Source organism: Aythya ferina, assembly GCF_964211825.1.
Source record: "Aythya ferina genome assembly, chromosome: 3".
Classification (NCBI taxonomy): domain Eukaryota; kingdom Metazoa; phylum Chordata; class Aves; order Anseriformes; family Anatidae; genus Aythya; species Aythya ferina.
In genome coordinates, this window is record NC_140298.1 from 67,664,915 (window position 1) to 67,684,331 (window position 19,417).

The 19,417-nt window shown below is 42.1% G+C and overlaps 1 protein-coding gene across 7 annotated transcripts in view; it reads left to right on the forward strand.

Annotated features, from left to right (window-relative positions):
* Positions 1 to 19,417, forward strand: part of GRIK2 (glutamate ionotropic receptor kainate type subunit 2) — a 444,423-nt gene that overhangs the window by 7,259 nt on the left and 417,747 nt on the right. For 6 of the 7 annotated variants that reach the window (XM_084513443.1, XM_084513442.1, XM_084513440.1 and 3 more), the window contains exon 1: positions 16,548 to 16,670. The exons of the other annotated variant lie outside the window; for it this stretch is intronic. The gene's annotated coding sequence lies outside the window, so the exon portion shown is untranslated. Of the gene's footprint in view, positions 1 to 16,547; positions 16,671 to 19,417 lie in introns of those variants that run through there. 7 annotated transcript variants of the gene reach the window in all.

A 19,417-nucleotide genomic window follows, 5' to 3' on the forward strand; every position in this document is an offset into this window, starting at 1 on the left:
AATAAGGAACGAACTTGGTTTGCAATCTGTGTTTTGGTAGTTCTTGTTTCTCACAAACACAGTGCAGCAATCTGAAAATAGGTTGTGAGAGTACAAGAAAATGTAATTCCATTGTTCCTTTAAAAGGATCAAGGTTAGTTCTGTAATAGGTGTTAGTTCACTTAGGTCTGTCAGCAAGATCTATGCAACCACACAAGATAAATATTTAATCACAGGACTTTAATAAAATAAAATGAAAGTTAAACAAAATGCCCTTATCTGAACAGATTAATGCATTTGCATTGCAAGTAAGAGAATCTTTCGGTCTTTTAACTAAGGGAAGAACTATAGGTTCAAAACTCAAAGAAAAATAGAAGTCAACTATTTCAAAGAATAGAGAAAGTTAAGGTTGTCTCTCTAAATTCAGCAGGATTTTTTTTGTTTTTCAAGGTTTGTGGAAGAGTGTGGAGTAGCTTTCTGATTTCAGAACAGACATAAACTTGTCTGCAAGCTTCTTATGTGTATAAATACATGAAGGCAGGGTGCAAGGACAATGGAACCAGGTGCTCGGTAGTACCCAGAGCCAGGACAAGAGGCAATGGGCACAAACTGGAATGTAAGATGTTCCAACTGAACATAGGTGCAGTGGTTTTACTTACTTGGGCAGCTGAGCTCCACCACAACTGCTCTCTCACTCCCCCTCCTCAAAGGGAAAGGGGGAGAAAATACGATGAAAAGGGCTCAAGAGTTGAGATAAGGACAAGGAGATCACTCAACAATTAGCATCATGGACAAAACAGACTTAGCGTAGGGAGATTAGAGAAATCTATTACCTATTGCTAACAAGCCACAGAAGTGAGAAGCAAAGAAAACAAACTAAAATCATCTTCCCCCTCATACACCCTCATCTACCTCCTCACCCCGATTTGCACAGGGGAACAGGAAATGGGGCCTGCAGTCAGTCCATGAAGCTTTGTCTCTGCTGATCCTTTATGGTCACTCTCTGCCCCTGCTCTAACATGGCATCCCTCCCACAGGATGCTGTCCTTCCTAAACTGATCCTGTGTGGGCTTCCCACAGGCAGCAGCTCTTCAAGAACTGCTCTATATGTGGGTCCATACCACCAGGTCCATCCATCAGGAGCAAACTGCTCCAGCTCCCCCCAGACCCTCTGCTCCTGCGTGGGCTCCTCTCCAGGGGCTGCAGCTCTGGCCTGGGGCTTGCTCCTGTGGGGGCTCTCCATGGGCCGCAGCCTCCTCCAGGCCACATCCACCTGCTCCACCGGGGGCTCCTCCACAGGCTGCAGTGTGGGGATCTGCTCCATGTGGGACCCATGGGCTGCAGGGGGACAGCCTGCTCCACCAGGGGCCTCTCCACAGGCTGCAGGGGAATTTCTGCTGCCTGCCTAGAGCACCTCCTGCCATCCTGCTGCACTGACTTTGGTATCCTCAGGGCTGTTTCTCACTCCTTGCTCTCCCAGCTGCTGTGGCACAGCAGTTTGTTCCTGTTTCTTAAATCTGCACTTCCAGAGGTGTAAACAATACAGCTTATCAGCTCAGCTCTGGACAGCAGCGTGTCCCTTTGGAGCTGGCTGAAACAGGTCCTTATTGAACATGGAGCAGGTTCTGAATTCTTCTCACACAAGCCACCCTTGCAGCTCCTTGCTACCAAAACCTTTTCACGTAAACCCAGTACAATAGGAAACACTTTCATGTGAGGGTGACAGAACACAGGCACAGATTGCCCAGAGGGATGGAGTCTCATTCCTTGGAGATCTTCAGAAAACATCTTGACATGGTCCTTGGCAAGCTGCCCTGCTTGAGCAGGGGCTTTGGGGTTTATGCTCCAGAGAACCCTTCCAACCTCAACCATACTGTGATTCTGTGGTAATATTTTTTTCTAGGTCTTTTTGACCACAACTTTAATTTCTGCAAAATTTTACTTCAGGCAGTAAGGCTGTTTTATTCACAGTGTTCTTATTTCTCAGTTTGTTATGTTCCAAAATTTCAGCCTAAGTGACAGTGACATTTGCAGTACAAAACCAGGATATGGTATACCTTATGTGAAGTCCGTTTTCTTTATCCTGTATACACCAGACTATCACCTTTTTCGCATTCTACATTCTAAGTCAATAACAAAGAGGAGTTTTTATAATGAATTTAAGAAAACACAATATTCAGTCTGCCATGTTCATTGCCCCTCTACTCTGTTCTTGTGAGACCCCACCTGGAATACTGCATTCAGCTCTGAGAACAGCAATATAAGGACATGGACCTATTAGGGGGAGTCCAGCAGAAAGCCACAAGAAAGATCAAAAGGCCGGAGCACCTCTTCTATGAGAGCAGGCTGAAGGAGTTGGGGTTGTTCAGCCTGGAGAAGAGAAGGCTCTGGGGTGACCTTATAGTGGCCTGCCAGTTCCTTAACGGGGCCTACAGGAAAGCAGGAAAGGGTCTCTTTGTCAGGGAATATAGTGATAGGACAAGTAATGGTTTTAAACTAAAACTGTGTAGATTTAGATTAGATATAAGGATGAAATTCTTTACTCTGAGGGTGGTGAGGCAGTGGAACAGGCTTTCCAGAGAAGTTGTGGATGTCCCATCCCTGGAAGTGTTGAAGGCCAAGTTAGATGGGGCTTTGAGCAACCTGGTCTGTTGGACAGTGTTCCTTCCCATGGCAGGGGGGTGGAAGTGAGTGTGGATGTTTGTTTGTTTGTGTTTTTTTGTTTGTTTGTTTTCCTGAGACATTTTGGGACAGGATGCAATGTTAAGTTCTAGAAAATTCTTCTGTCATAATTACACTCTGTGTGTCATCAAATAGAGATTGGGATAAATTTGGATAATCAAGTAAATTTATAAACTGGATCAATAATTTTAAGGTTGTATATTTTACTGTTTTGTATAAACATTTATAACTTGGAATAACTGTTTATAAAATGGATCTAAAGTACTTCATAGAGATGTAAGGCCTGACTCCTCAATCAGTCGTACTAACCTTACATAACTGCAAAACTTTACTGATTACCTCTTGATTTATGCTAACATAAAAAAGAGAGCAGAGATAGTAAAGTGTGTGTTTCTCACCAGTGCAATATACTTCATGAGAGGAAATGAAAAATTCCTCAATCTATTTCCTCAGTCCTTTTAGGTCTTTCCTGGAAGGATAGCATAGGAGAAGGGGGCAGGGAGAAACTTGTTTCTCTCTGGTGACTGCCAAAAATTACTCTGTACAGTAATGCTTATGAAGCCTCCCCAAACAGAGACACACTAACTAACTTATTACACATAACCCCCTCACAGCATAGTAACATTCAAGAAAAAAGCACAGGAACACATGTAAGATTTTAGAAGCAGCCTTTCAAACTAAATAATCCATGAACTAAAAACATAACTGAGGGTCTGATGATGTAAAACCTACTAAATGCGAACACCTATACATAGAACTTGCAGCTGTCTTTGTGATTAACAAAAATGCTAACATAATTATGTTTTTATTCAGTGAATATTCTTTTATTCAAAGACATAGACTTCTTCCATATGAAGATACAAGAGCAGATGTAGATCTGTGAGCCTGCAAACTGCTCAGCTGGTAACAGTCAGCTGAACAGTATAAGTCCTACACTATTTCATAGTCAGACTAAATTATATTCATCTTGTTCTCATTGTGCGTTGCAAGATGTTAAAGACTTTTCTTTAGCTGTTTCATTTATAACTCAGTCACTCAGATTTTATTAGATGTGATAATCTAGGAATAATGTCCATTACCAATAGCGCAATGTTTCCTTTTTAATAATTGGTCATAATAACTATGGCATTTATGTTAGTACAATGTTCCGTTTTCTCAGCTTTCAGAAATAATATTTTTTTCTAAATTACATTTTCTACAATTTTCTACTATAACACCATTGTACAAAAAAAAAAATACTTTTTGTATTGTTCGTATTAAAAACTACCCTTTAAAAATACTATAGCTTGCATTGGTATATCTGTGCTGAGGTAGTACAAGCAAAACCACAAGCACATTTTAAATGTATGGCAAACTTAATTTTGTAATTGTTTTTTAAACAGTTTTTTAATGTATTGCATCATTTTAAATATTTTACAGATCTTCTCTCAAATAACAGATACTGGAAAAAAGTTTCATGTCATTACACTGAGTATAATTTAAAAATTCTAGAAAAAAAAAAACTTTGGCTGCATTAGGCAGAACATCGCCAGCAAGTCGAGGGAGGTAACCTTTCCCTTCTACTCAGCATTGGTGAGGCCAAACCTGGAGTGCCCAGTTCTGGGCTCCCCAGTATAAGACATGGACCTACTGGAGAGAGTCAAAAACAGAGCCATGAAGATGATGAAGGTATTAAAGCATCTGTCCTATGAGGAAGGACTAAGACAGCTAGGACTGTTTCACTTAGAAAAGAGAAGGCTCAGGGGAGATCTTTCACCATCCCTGGAAGTCTTTAAAAGACGTTTAGATGTAGAGCTTAGGGATATGGTTTAGTGGGGACTGTTAGTGTTAGGTCAGAGGTTGGACTTGATGATCTTGAGGTCTCTTCCAACCTAGAAATTCTGTGATTCCGTGATTCTGTGTGATATATAAATACCTAAAGGGAAATTGTAAAGAAGATGGAGCCAGGCTCTTTTCAGTGGTTCCCAGTGTCAGGACAAGAGGCAATGGGCACAAAGTGGAACATAGGAGCTTCCATCTAAATGTCTAGAAGCACTCATTGTGCAGGTGGCGGAGCACTCGCACAGATTGCCCAAAGAGTCTCGCTCCTTGGAGATCGTCAAAAGCCACCTGAATATGGTCCTGGGCAATCTGTTCTGAGAGTCCCCGCTTGATCAGGAGGGTTGGACCAACCTCAGGTCTCCAGCAGGAGGGTTGGTCTCTACCAACCTCAAACATTTTGTGATTCTGTGATATATATATATATATATACATATGTATGTTATATATATGCATGGATTTGAATGTAAAATGTAGAGTCAGGAAACCACAACAAACTCTCTCTCATTCCTCCATTTAAATTTCCATTTAAAATTAAAAGCATACTGTTAATTAATAATTCAATAAAAGCAGAAAATTTTATTGCAGTCAGTCTTTACTTGAAGACTATTTTTGGTAACTTGAATTACCTCATCCTACACTATTTAATTAAATGGGTCAGATCTATCTTACTGTAAGAAAGCCTGCTCTTTGTAACTGACTGTACAGCAGTCTAGACAAATATTTTGGATGATGTTGTCTAAATTTGGACAGAGAAATCCTATTTCAGAGCTTCAGTTCAAAGTGATTTACAAAAACCTAACCACTGTGAAAGAATGAGACTGTTTTTCCTCTGTTATTGTCCTTGCGAAAATCACTGAACTATAACCAAGTTATAAATCTTTGAAATATTCTTGTTTTTTAATAAGAGATTGAGACACTGACAGCTAAAATATCTGAAGCTTGGCACGCTAAGAAGGTTTAAGGCTTTTAAGAGAGGAGATCAGGCTATTAGTGTTGGACCCATCCCACTTTGGATGCTTAAAACTTAAACCTTTAAATTTGTGTTTATAGTTTTGTGTTCCCATCAAATATGTTTCTACTGGATAACTAAAAAGTATTATTTTTGTTCCACTGACTATACAAAGAGACTAGTTGACCAGCTCAGGTTATACACGTAGTTTACAAACAGGTGCTACTTTATTTCATGATAAGCATAAAAGGACTGGGTGAAAAGTAAAGGGGAGATGGAAGGCAAAATCTCTAGTTTTGAACTACATTGACATGAATTATAGGCAGAATATAGGCATGAATTATGGAAATCTCTATAACAAGAGATTTCCATCTTAAAGGCCTATAGCTGAAGAACTGTAGCTCAAAGTGCCAGATTATAAATGTTCAGTTTTGGAAAAACCTACTGCAGTGATTTAGCTAGCTTGCCAATGTACAGATTGCAGTATTAGTAAAACTAATTTTTAGCAAATAGGAGTCAGTAGTGCTTTTTCATAATGTAATAGTAAAACATTTTCAATGCTATGATATCAACAGACATGATTTATAATGTGAAAAAAAATCTTCTTAAAAGTATATTTGCATTCTGAATATCTAAAACTGGAGGTACTTCAAATTCTTATTTCATTGTAGAGGAATATCCTATAGGTATGGTTTTCCTAAACTAAAATATTAGGAAAAAAAAAAACATGCCTTTTCTAAACTTGCAGTTGTCATCAAATAGTACATAATATTGCCTATCTGCAAAGGATAAAGTGTGTAACACCATCAATTGGTGCTACAGTTAATTGACTGGGCAGGTTCCCATATTAGTTACAGACTTGTGGATGCCTTAGATTTCAGTACCATCTAGATGATTTAATCCACTTTTAATCTGTTCCTCTGTGTGTAATAAACCAACTGGTTAGAGTGTTTCAAGACATTCTTACCTGCCACAGAGAAATCTAAACAAAATTAATAATTCCATTATTTTGTCTGGGAGACCTGGGAAAAAAACTGTTGCTCAAAGTTCTGAACTTTATTTAATCATCTGACTCACAGTCGTATGTACTGTAGAATACAGAGAGTTACATGAAAATGTTCTTATCAACTGTGTAAATGTTCCCACCTATCTTTGTAAGTGGAAGAGTAGGATTTACTACATTTGTTCATATGTGTTCCAGGTATTTATGTTACAATCATATGTATAAGAAATTACTGTTGGTAAGAGCTAGTTTTCACTTGATTTTTTTTTGTGCTTTGTCTCAATTCCATCTTCAGTAATTAATAGAATGTCTCTGTCTTTTTTTGTTTGCTTGTTTTCCAGTTTTAAGAGACTTGTTAATAAAACATAAAAGATGTGAGTATCATTACTTCTCGTTCTCCCTTCTTGGAAACGTGTCAAGACTGAAAGAAGAAACAAAAACAGCAAAGCACTTGACTTCAAATTAAGTCTTGATTCAATGTGCTTGTCTCCTCCTTCTCATTCTTCCTATTAAATTAGTCCTGTTGAGATGAGGATTTTCATTTCATTTAGGTATTCTTCCTGAAGGACTTCCAAAAGTGAATGCCACATTTGGAGATGGATATGTATTTCTTTTATTTTGTATCAAAAGACAGCAGATTTGTTCCTCTTATCTGCTAGGAGAAGGAAATACATGCTGAAATAAGAGGGATCACACTTTTCTTGTTTGTTTGTTTTAAGTAAATCTAGAATATTAGAATTTTTCTGTTTCTCTTTAGACTGGACATTAGTTTTGATAAAAATGACCATGGCTCTGACCCTCTGTGCTCTCAAGGCCTTCTTGTTCACCATTTATAGACATAAAACCAGGCCAAATTGGGAGTAAGATACTAACTAGTTATAATGATTGCAGACTGGGTTAAAACTCTTCCATAAAGTTGCTTTGCATGGTACATAGTGAGAAAGAGAATCAAACTCTCCTAAGCTATCCAAGAATAGCTTGTGTGGCTCTTTTCATCTTCAGCAAGACTTCACTCCTTCTGGCAGTTGTTTCAACATAATATTTTCTCTCAGCTTTCAAGCAATTTCAGTACATTTAAAATATTTTATTTCCTTTCAGATACTTACCTTCCATTCTCCCTTCCTCCCAGCAAGGGGCCTGTCAACTTTGGAACAGTTTTTGATTTCTCTTATCCTTCCTGATTTTCAGTTTCTGTTTCAGTTTTAGGTTCAGGTTGTGCTCTTTACAGCACTGGATTCATCATCTCTTCCTTGTCCTGATCTTTCTCGCAGAATAGTATGTCCAAGAGCCATTTTTTTCCCGCAACAAAAAATTCCAGGTTCAGCAATCTCAAATAATAAAAAATAAGCCCACTCTTTGTCCTTTTCACTTTTAGAAGGTTTTCAACAGTTCTGTTTTTCAACACAACAACAAATTTTTACAACATACTGAAATTAAGCTATCAAATTAATTGTCAGGGCTATATGAAACTGAGATGTTAAGCAGACAGTTTTCATCACTGAAATGTGACTCTCATTTGGGTAGCCTGTGTATTAGTACTAATGTATTCTCCAGAGAAAGAAGGTCCTTGCAGCACCTTAGATGGTTCCTCTAAGTCAGATCTTAATTTGACAAGGCATTTAAATAAATATTTGAATCCTGCTGACTGCAGTCCTTAAATTGTTCTCCCAGAAGCTAAGAATTTTTTCTACTAAAAACTCAGACTGAAGTGAAACTTTAGTTCCTTCTCGGCAAATGAATGAGATATCAAAGAAAGTAAGGAAGTAAAGGTTCTTATAAATGCTTACTAAAATGTGGAAAGTATTGGATGAATAGGATTTTGAATTACTTCATTAAGGTGTTGGTTTTTACATGCTATTTGTGGCTCCATTACTTCATTTGTGGTTATCATTGCTGAAGTAGGTCATTATTCTGTTTTATAATATAATGCCAGGGTATGTAACTTTCTATATACATAAAATGCATACTGTAGAGGAGTACGCTCTAAGGAATATTTTCACATACTAGAACTGACTCTCCGTATCTGATAAACTGCTTAAGTCTGATTAGTGGAGCAATTTCCTTGCCCACTGAAATGAACCAAATGCACCTCATATAGTCTATGTAAAATAATTTCAAGGTAGATTAAAAACATATGCTTGCTTTAGGTGAAATTCAGTTTCCAAAACCTCAAAGAGATTTAAACACTGCACAGATCTTTTGGTAATTCTCAACAAAGTAGTAAATTTTAATTCCTTTATTCTGGGAATTGGAAGTCAATGGAGCATCTTTCAACAGTTGTTCTAGTGAGCAACTAGTACTAAAAGCTAAGCTACTTGTCGCTGTTGTCTTAACTAATGTGTGATATGTGATGTCACATATCTGAATCTTGACAATGGATTCTTGTTGATTTCTAAGTCCCATGAAAAGTACTTAGTAATTATAATTCATCAGCCTATATTATAGGTGACTTGGTTTAAATGGATATATATTTGAAGATGGAGGGCTACTCTCAGTTATATATAAAACACAAATATATAAACTGTCAATCCTAATTATGCTATTACTTCAAGATTAGGCATTTGAAACAATATATAACAAATTCTCCTACTATACTCTTCCCCCTGAAAATTGTTTCTAAAAGATTACAATGAATAGATCATTCAAATATTTGAAGAAAAAAAAAAAAAAAAAAAAAAACACATGCACACACACACAAAAAAAAACCTCTTATATTATTGTAAGTGTGACAACAAACACAAAGTCCTCAGTGCCTGGAGAGTTTGGGTCAAGTATACTAGTAGCTTAACTATACAAGATAACACTAACTGTTTCAGCTCACTGTTGTATAATTAATATTAATCTTTTAGTATGGTATATTCTAAGAGGGACGTGAAAAAGCACAGTGATCAAAGACACATTTCATTCTTGCATCATTACTGAAGTTTAAGTCTTACTGGAGTAATAACTTAGTAGCAAAGTAAAATTGAAGTTTCTTCCCATTATTAGAATGTCCTTTTTTTTTATATTTACAATTCAAAGTTACCTGTCTGTTTAACATTGCCTCATACCAGAGATATTTCCACTCCTCACTAATTAAACTAATACCTTATATTTATTGACGGGAGTTTTGTTAAGACCATATTACAAGGCATCCAGTACTGGGTTATCCAGTTCCTGTTTGGAACATATTGGGACATACCTTTGAGTCTAGATTTCAAAATTAGTTCCCAAACATATATTTGGCTTCACAGAAGTTCCATCTTCACATTTTTGCCATTTTTTTTTAATTGTTGCAGGGCTTTCTTGGTTCAGCTATTGACATTTTTCTTCCATGCATCTAAATTAATGTTATGTTTGAAAAAAGCTAGACATACAAATTCATTACATCTATACAGTACTTATACCCACATACATTTTTTTCCTTGAAAACGGGTGGGGATGATGGAAGGGATGGAGAGCAGGAGATTATGTTGGGCTCAAAGAACAAAGCACAAGCATAAGACATTATTGGTCTTCTTGGTATTCATAAACAACAACAAAAATATTGGTATTCATAAACAAGAGTTTCTAAGAATAAGCCTGAACAAGACATGACATCTGCATAAGCAAAACAGGATGTGAAAGTTGGTGCACAGCAGTTTTTATTGTTATATTATTGAACTGTAACGCAAAACAAAACAAAACCAAACTAAACTACACTAAAATAAAATCTTTAGGATTCTTTGTGTCCTGCTATTTTGTACCTCTGTTGTGTTTCTATTAGTGACTCGGCGGCTTCATTTAAATGTTTGATGAAGACAACATAGCAGAAGCTGCAGAAATGGTGGTGATTAAATGCAGAAATTAAAATCTGTCTCAGCAAATTGAAATGCTCTGGAAAAATACAAGCTATATTCAACAGAGACAAGCACAAGTTTCTACACTTGGGAGAGAATGAGTAGCTTAGCAAATGCAAGTGAGGAAACTGATAGCCAGGGGAGTAGTGAAGCAGGAAAGGATCTAGACATTGCTGTCACAAGGCATATATGAATCTACAATATCACATGATTCCAAAGACTAAATGATGTTGACTAAACATCATATTTGGATTTCTGAATAAGGCTGTAACCTAGAAACATAATAATAATAGACTTTCCTTCCACTCAATACTTGATAATTCTGAGATGCTGAGAAATAGAACTAGTCTAGAGACGAGAAGACTGGGAAACACATGAGAATCACAGAATCACAGACTAGATGAGGTTGGAAGGATCGACTTGCTGGCAATGTTCTGCCTAATGCATACTGGTGTCTGGGGTTCTTCCTTACCCCTTGAAGGACTTTGTATTTCTCCTTGTGAAAATTCATGAGGTTCCTGCCTTGCCATGTCTCCAGCCTGTCCAGCTCCCTCTGGATGACTGCACAACCCTCTGATGTATCAGCCTCTCACTCCTGTTTTGTGTCATGTGTAAACGTGCAGAGGGTACACTCTGCCCCATCATCCACATCAGCAATAAAGATGTTGAACAGGATTGGATTCAATACTGAACCCCAGGGTATACTGCTCATTATTGGCCTCCAACTAGACTTTGTGCCACTGATCACCACCCTCTGCATTTGACCACGCAGCCAGTTTTCAGTCCACCTCACTGTCTGCTCTACAAGCCCGTACTTCATCAATGTCTGTGTGAGAATCTTACAGGAAAGCCACTGTTGAAAGCCTAGTAAGGCAATAGCCACTGCTCTCCCTTCACCTGCCAGGCCAGTCGTTTCATTAAAGAAGTTTTTCAGTTTCATAGAATCATAGAATCCTTAAGATTTTAAAAGACCTTTGAGATCATCTGATCCAACCATCACCTTACTACCAATGTCACCCACTAAACCACGTCCAATTTGGTCAAGAATGACTTCTGCTATGTTGACTACTCCCAATGATTTTCTTGTCCTTCATGTACCTAGGAATGGTATCCATGATTAGCTGCTCCATCACTTCCCCAGTGATAGAGTTGAGCCTGACAAGCCTGTAGGTCTTAGAATCACAGAATAATTAAGGTTGGAAAAGACCTCCAGGATCATCTGGTCCAATCATTCCCTAACCACCAATATTACCCACTAAACCATGACTCTATGTACCACATCCAACCTTTTCTTAAACACCCCCAGAGATGGTGACTCCTTGGGCAACCTGTTCCAATGTATGACTACTCTTTCTGTAAAGAAACGTCTCCTAATTTCCAATCTGAACCTCCACTGGCACAAATTGAACTTATTCCCTCTAGTCCTATCACTAGTCGTCTGAGAGAAGAGGCTGTCCCCCAGCTTCCCACAACTTCTTTTCAGGTAGTTGTGGAGAGCAATAACGTCTCCCCTGAGCATCTTCTTCAGACTAAACAACCCCAGTTCCCTCAGCTGCTCCTCACAGAACTTACGTTCCAGGCTCTTCAAAAGCTTTGTAGCCTTTCTCTGGACCAGGACCTCAGTGTCTTTCTTGTAGTGGGAGGACCGAAACTGAACACAGTACTCGAGGTGTGGCATCACCAGAGCAGAGTACAGAGATCGCTGCCCTGGTCCTGCTGGCTACACTATTCCTGATACAAGCCAGGATGCAATTGGCCTTCTTGGCCATCTGAGGACACTGCTGCCTCATGTTCAGGCAAGCATAGACCAACACCCCCAGATCCTTTCCCTCTGCAACAAATCTTCCTTCTCACCATTTCTGAAGATGGGATTGCCATCTACTATTTCTTTGAATATTCAGAAGAAGGAATAAATGAAGAAATAAAGTCATCTCTATGTCCTCTTCAGGTAAGAGGACATAGTGATGAGTGACAGTTGACATAAAGCTATCTATGTTAAACAACAGAACCCTTTTTAAATATAAAGGTTGTTAACCCATGAAAGACTTCATGGAAAGTCTACATAATATTGCAGTCTATAGAAGATATTATACGATGCATTGTGACTGACACCAAAGTAAGTAAAATAAAATGTCCCAGTAATGCTTCTCTGTTGAAAGGTATTCAGACTCAGGGAAAGTTTTTATTCTTTTGTGTCTCTTTGTAGTGTTGTATCTTGGGCCTCTTACTGTGATGCACTTCACTGAAACAATAAGGTGAGTTAACCTGTAAGTAAGTCTTAGTTAGACCTTGACCACGTGCAGGATATGAATTATAGAGCCCGAGATACCATCTGAAAAGGCTAGATATTCTTGTCTAAGAGCTGTTAGTGAAAGTCTTGAGATGACCCTGTCTTGTTCAACAGTGTAAAGGGAGAGAATAAAACTATCAGACATATCAGATCTATGAACTGCTATGAACAACATTATGCCCTCTGTGTTACACCAGATCAGTATTTTTTAAAATTAACACACAATGGATGCAAACCCATCATCAATTACAAATTCAGTTTTGTATGTGATCCATCAAACTGACAGAGAAATGTAACCTATGGCTCGTTGTCTCCCTCAAGTGGCTAATACAAGAACAGGGATTTATCGCTTTTAGACAAATAGATGATTTTTTCTTTTGTTACATCCTGTTTTGTCTCACTCTCGGGTTTGAAGGTACAAGATTTGATACATGCATCCGGCCTGACTAGCATGACTATAAAAAGATCATAATTAAAAGCCACAAAAATCTGTGAAAAGAGATGAAATCTGGGAGGATTTTCCTTGGCCAAATTAGTATGATGATAATTCTTTCTTTACCACGAACTGTAGCAGAATTCCCTGTCACAAAGCAGTAAGACACAGAATTTCTGAAAGAAAAATTGGCATTTTTGAAATCACAAAAAAATAACAAAAATAAAAGAATATCTGGCAGGAAGAACAAAATATTCAGTTGCCTAAGATCTGAAGCCCTGGAAGTTTGTTTCAGTGTTTTCTGTGGCAGAGCACAAGTTGTGAACTTCTTATCTTGAACAAGTGTCAATACTCATATTTAGCTCATTAATTTGAAGAGCAAAAGTTTATATGAGAACACCTCAGAGAAGATATTGGTTAGTTTTGTGTCTTTGTAGATCTGGAAGTGTCACAGATTTCCACTGAAATTCTTTTGAAAGATCTTAAAATTTTGCCAGAGTTTACATTGGCATAGTTCACCCAAACTGAAGCAAGGAAAGAAAAAAATTATTGAATGTGCTGAGTACTAGTGATAAATTTATGTGGAGGAAAAATATAATAATAATAATAATAATAATAATAATAATAATAATAATAATAATAATAATAATAAATAAAGTCTGACATCCTTGGATATTTTATTTTGAAAGGCTTAAGGGAATTGCGCTACAAGTTTACATCATTTCAAACATCAAGGTGCAAATGCACCTAATGGGATGGGACTGTGATAAACCCATATTATTCCATTCTATATCTTAAGAAATAATTATGAGGAAAACAAACAAACCTAGAAACCATTCTTGTGAAGATGTTTACAAATTCAATTACCTTTTTTTTTTTTTTTTTAATTGGGGTGAAGTTCTTATTCACATTTGGAAAAATGTTTTAAATTACTGATTAAGATATAACATTAAAATAATCTACAATTAAAAACAAGTGAGTAAGCTTGTAGGTTTTGTTTGTTTTTGTATTGTTTTTCTGTTGTTGTTGTTGTTTATCCTTGTAAGAGCCCAACATCTTGCGTGACATATTCTCCAGTACATCTTATTTTGAATAGTGGCAAGCTGGGCCTGTGCTTTCCTATATGCTTTTTTTTTTTTGGTGTTCGATGCTGATAAAGTTCAAAGCTCCTGCAGCATAACTGGGAAGAAACTGGGAAGATAACTAGAAACTTTTTCAGTTTTGAAATTATGGGCTTTTACAGTAATCAAAGCATGAGAAAAGAGAATCCTATGTTGTCTTCCTATTATGTCACAGGTTTTTAGAGCAATCTTTGGCTTACTCATGTTTTCCTGCTCCAAATTTCTTCACTTGAATAATAAAGGTATTTATGTGAAGTCCTCAGATATCCGGAGTGATAGAACTTGGTGGCAGCTCTGGTGACACTGGGAATTGCCTGCCTAAGGGACAAGATTCTGTGTAAAATGTTGTAGGCTGAGTAAAACTGAGGATCCCATGTCTGGACAGAACTGTAATCCAAGTAACAAGGGAAAAGACTGTGCATGGATGTAGCTTAAGTGAAATGATTTCATGAAGGTATTACACAATCTATGTGCGATAATAGACATAAAATGCCACACCCCTTTTCTCCCCCTGCCTTCCTTTCTCTCATCTTAGAAAGACACCGTTGAGTCCCGTATATTTATATGACTGCCTCGTTCTGTGTTTATGTCTGGAAATTCTGGAGAGTAACAGCACAAAGGCAGTCAGCGAGAAAAGAGGGCCGGAATCACCGAGCCGCTGCTCGCACAGGTGTTACTCACTCATCAGACCTCGCACGTTTCCCACCCTCCGCCTGCCCGCAGCGTTAATCGGCCTCGCCTTCGGAGGTCGTGGACATCCCTCGGTCGCTTGGGCCATCCCCGCGACGCCTCTCCCTCCGGCGGCACCCCACCAGGCTCAGTTTTAGCTGGGGTTGCCCCCTTTGGGTTCCTGCGGCCCCACAAGCAACCACACGGTTCCTCCCGGCGAGGAGCCTCCTGCCCGGTGCCCTTCGCTCCCAGGGTGGCACCAAGCGCTTCGCTTTGCCGCTGCCTTTGGTTTTTCACAAGAGTTATCTCCATTACAGCTTCGGGCGGATGGAGTGACTAATGAATTTTCTGTCGGCCATGGAAGCGCACTGCAAGTAATTAAGAGCTGTGCTGCGGGGCGATTAAGCTGCAAGTCACAGCGGCCAGAGCCCAATCGCGGCGAGCCCGTCGCGGTCTGTGCCGCCTGCGCCCGGCCCGACAATGGGATCATTGACTATTTATTTACTCCGCACAACAACTCTGTTGTTTACTTAATTATAGGAGCTTCTCAGTCACCAGCCCCCACCCGCCCCAGCCCCATCTCTTTGACGCTCTCCGAGCCCCCCCGGCCCCGATAACCGCGGCTCCCTGGTGGATCGCTTGAGCGGATGGAGCAGGGAAAACCCTGAGCATCCTTTTGGGGGTGCGGGCAGCGCTCCCCCGCGGATGCGGGGACGGGCGTTTGGCGTGAAGGAAAGGCGAGGGGACGGCAATTCTCCAGTCAAACTGCACCGCACGTCTGCCGGGAGACCGGACCTCGGGAAGGCTGAGGGTGGGGGAACCCTGCAGCGCTTCAAGGCACGTCCGAGCCGGGGAACGCAATGGGGAGGACAGGGGAATTAGGCAGATGCCTGTGGCGCTGCGGGGGCGAGCGGAGCAGGGGGAGAGAGGAGAGAACTGGAAATCCTGTCAGAGGGCGAGGAGGGGAGACGGGACTACATTTCTCACCCCAGCTCATCCCCCCGCTGAGGAGCGTGTCGGGCCGGGAGGGGCGCGCAGGCGGTGGCGGCTCCCATGGGGGGCTCTGGTTCTGCCCCCCCTCGCCGCGGGCCCAAGCTCGCTGCGTCCTTCTCCTCCCCGCTTTGTTCGCCCTCGTACGAGCTTCCACCCCGGCCCCCTGTCCGAATGGACAGGGTGGTGACAAAGTGTCCTAGCTCAGTCCCCGCTAGCCCAAGGAAAGAGGAGGCCTGGGGGAGAGGGGGAAGGGGAGGTAGTCGGGGTTCACCATGAGCAAGCAGCCAAAGGCACCCGGACTTTTTCTGGCACCCCGGTGGGCACGAGATGGAGCGGGGTTGGGGGGGGGGTGGGTTGCTGGGCGCCGTCCTGGAGGGCCAAAGCCCTCCCGACACACACACACACACACCTCTGTGTTTGCAAAACAGGCTGCGGGACCCCGATCAGATTTTTCATGCCTTGGAAGGGCGCCTCCTGGCGAGCTCGGCCCCTCGGGCGGTGACGGGGGAGGGAGAGCCGGGAGCGTTTCTGCTTCGCCGGCCGCCCGCGGAGCCCTGCCGCCGGCGCGGGGCTCGGCGTTGCGGTGAGCGCGGAGCGGCGGCCGCGGAGAAAGCGGGTTTCTGCTCCTTTAAAGGGCGCTGTGCAGCGCTCCCGACGGGAGGCGGGTCTCCCTCCCTCCTCTCCTCCCTCCATCCCTCCTTTCCTTCCTCCCTCCTTCCTCCCCTCGCTCTCTCCCTCCTTCCCTCCCTCCCTCCCTCCCTCCCTCCCTCGGCCGCCGCTTGCCGCCGCCGTCAGTGGTGCCCGGACGCCGGCTGCACCGCAGCCCGGGCAACCCCCGGCGTCCTGCCACCGCCCTTCTTCCCCCCGCCTCCGCCTTCCTCTCCCTCCCCGCTTCCCCTCTCTCAGCTCAAGGTAGGATGATGTCCCGGGGTCTCCGGCTAGCCGCCACGGCCGGAGGGGCTGCATGCGAGTGAGGGGCTGCGGGGGGGGCGGTGGCGGCGGGTGGGGAAGCACCGTCGCTGCGCTGTCCCTCGGCCAGGTGTCTCCGTGCAAAGGGGGGCGCTGAGCTGGAGGACCCGGGCACAGCTGGGCTGGCCGGATCCTGACGCTGGGCTCTGTCGCCTTTCACTCCCCCCACCCTGCGCTGCTTCGCACCAGCCCCAGGCTGGGGGCGGAAGGGTGGGAAGTGGGGGCGAGGGGCTAGGGCAGTGTAGCCCCCCTGGTGCCCCCCGCCCGACTCCCGCGGTAGCCCCGGGCTGTGCCCCGCGGTCTCGGGGTGGCCGAGACGAGAGCCTGGAGGCGGTGCCCCCCCCTCGCTAGGGGGAGGCGAGGTGAGAAACGGGCTGCAACTTCCCTAGAGTTGTGGGTGGACAGGAGTCGCTACTTCCGTAGGGTCTCCTCCTGGCCCTACCCCGGCACCCACCTCTCGGCTGCTCGGCACTCCGGTGGTTCATTTCTGAACAAATTCGGCATTCCTTGGGAAAGCATCCGTCGCTAACCCAGCCAGGGAGCCGACACTGTGTGAAGCAAGACATTCCTGCCTACAGCGTGGCGGCATGACTGCAAGAGCCCTTGCGCACTGAGAAGGAAAGAATACATTATAATGAAACCTCTCTTCACGTTTTCCTTAGAAACTTTTGGTGGAGTAGAGCGTGGAGAATGTTAAACATCCTTCCTCCCTCTCCGAAATCGTTCACAGCTTCCCCAGCCCAAAGAAAACTGAAGGGACGAAAGGCTGATCTGCAGATAATGTCATAAATATTTCTTCTCATTGCTTAAAACCTGCTAGGAAAGTGCATTGCTGTGATACCCCAAAGTGCCTGAACAAGTTAATCTATGGCATACTCAGTTCGTTAATTAGAATGCACGTCTTTCCGCTAGCTAAAAATTAATTACCATCTTAAAATGTCATTAATCATCAGCGTAGCAGAAACTTGGTTGTAAATTTGGACTGAGCTAATAACAGACAGAGGGGAACCTATGATTTTTAGAGCTGATGGGAGTGAAGTGCAAGTGGGCCACAATGTGTTTTTCAATGATAATATCAACATTCGTCCGAATACCTAGGGAAACCTTTAAAAAGGGAGGACTGTATTACTGCTTTGTCAGCAAAGCTGCAATACTTGTCTGATCTGGAGAGGCTGGTCAGGTGTTGCGGTAAGCTGTGGCTCTCCTCACTCCAGATTGCAACACTCAGAGGACCGTGGTGGCATGCAAGTCTTTGCAAGAATTTGCCAAAAAATGCCCGAAAAACAAAGCTTTGGGGTCACTTGTTAAATACATGCGAAATTTATATCAGTTGATGTTGGGAGAGGACAAAACTGTAGAATAAGTGATATAAAAAACCCCTATTGTCTGTTCTTAGAGACATAGCTATGACCTGAAAATGAAAGCCATTTCTTTTTTAAAGTGATATGGTAAAACTATACATCCCAGTAGGTGGCAGCTAGCTGGAACTGGATTAACTTTTATTATGATAACAGCACATGAAAATATGTTCTAAAGCAAAAAAAAAAAAAAAAAAAAAAAAAAAAAAAAAAAGTGCCTGATGTAATAAGGTAATCAGAATCACATATCTCTCCTTTCCAAATGAAACATTAGGTACATAAGATCACCATTTATACCTGACACATACCCAAAGAATTTAGTAGGCTTTTATTAGCCGGAAAAGGTTTAAAGGCCTTAGAGAATCTATTCTCCTTTCCCCCCTATAGCTGGAATGCTATTTTTCATACCAGCTTCACTTGAACATCGTCCTTGTGTATTAAAAATGTATTATCACTATGCCTAATATAGATGGCCAAAATGTAAAAGAAATTAAAACGTATAGCCAAGGAATTGCAGATTTTCCAGTTGCTGATCACTGAAGTGAGGAGGGCAGTTTCATAAAGACTTTAATCTGAAAAGACCTGCATAACAGTGGTGACAAGCCCCCGAGAGACAAAACCAGCTTCTCCAGCAGAATATTTGATTAGGGATCTCCAACCTTTGAACTGTATGTCTCACAGGGAAGGAAATATGAAAGGAGTTAAGGACATTTTCCTGATCTCATGCTAAAATTATTCTGGAGGGTGGACCAAAGTATGTTTTTAAAGATTACCCTTCCCTCTCACAAAGAATAAAAGAAGCTAAAGTCCAATCAAGAGAAAAGGAATCTAGGGTGGTGAAGTCGGAGGCTGTAGTTAATTGTATAGTGTATAAATAGTCTTCAGTCACCGCATATTCAATACTTCCAAACATCCTATGTCTTGCAAGTTTTACTTTTTGATAAGGAACCGATATTCTTGGGGAAGTAAATCTCGATTAACTACGAGCTCGCTAGGATGTGAACGAAGGGGGGGGGGGTGGCGTTGGCACAGGGCATTAGGCGATGGTGATCTCAGAGGAGGAGAGTGGTACTCCTCCCGATCCCACAAACCGCCACAAGGCAGCGGGCCAGCTGGCATCGCCCAGGCTACCAGACGTGCCTGTAGGGATGCCGATGGCATATCGCGATTTTCTTTCCGTGTCGCGAAATGACTGGCGGGGGCGTTGGGACGCCTGGTGCGACCTGGCGACGCGGGGGCTGGCCGGCGGGGTCGGCAGAGCTCTCCGTGGTGCTGAAGGAGCAGAGCCTGCTCAGAGCTGAGCCGAGCCGAGCCGGGCCGGGCCGGGCTCTG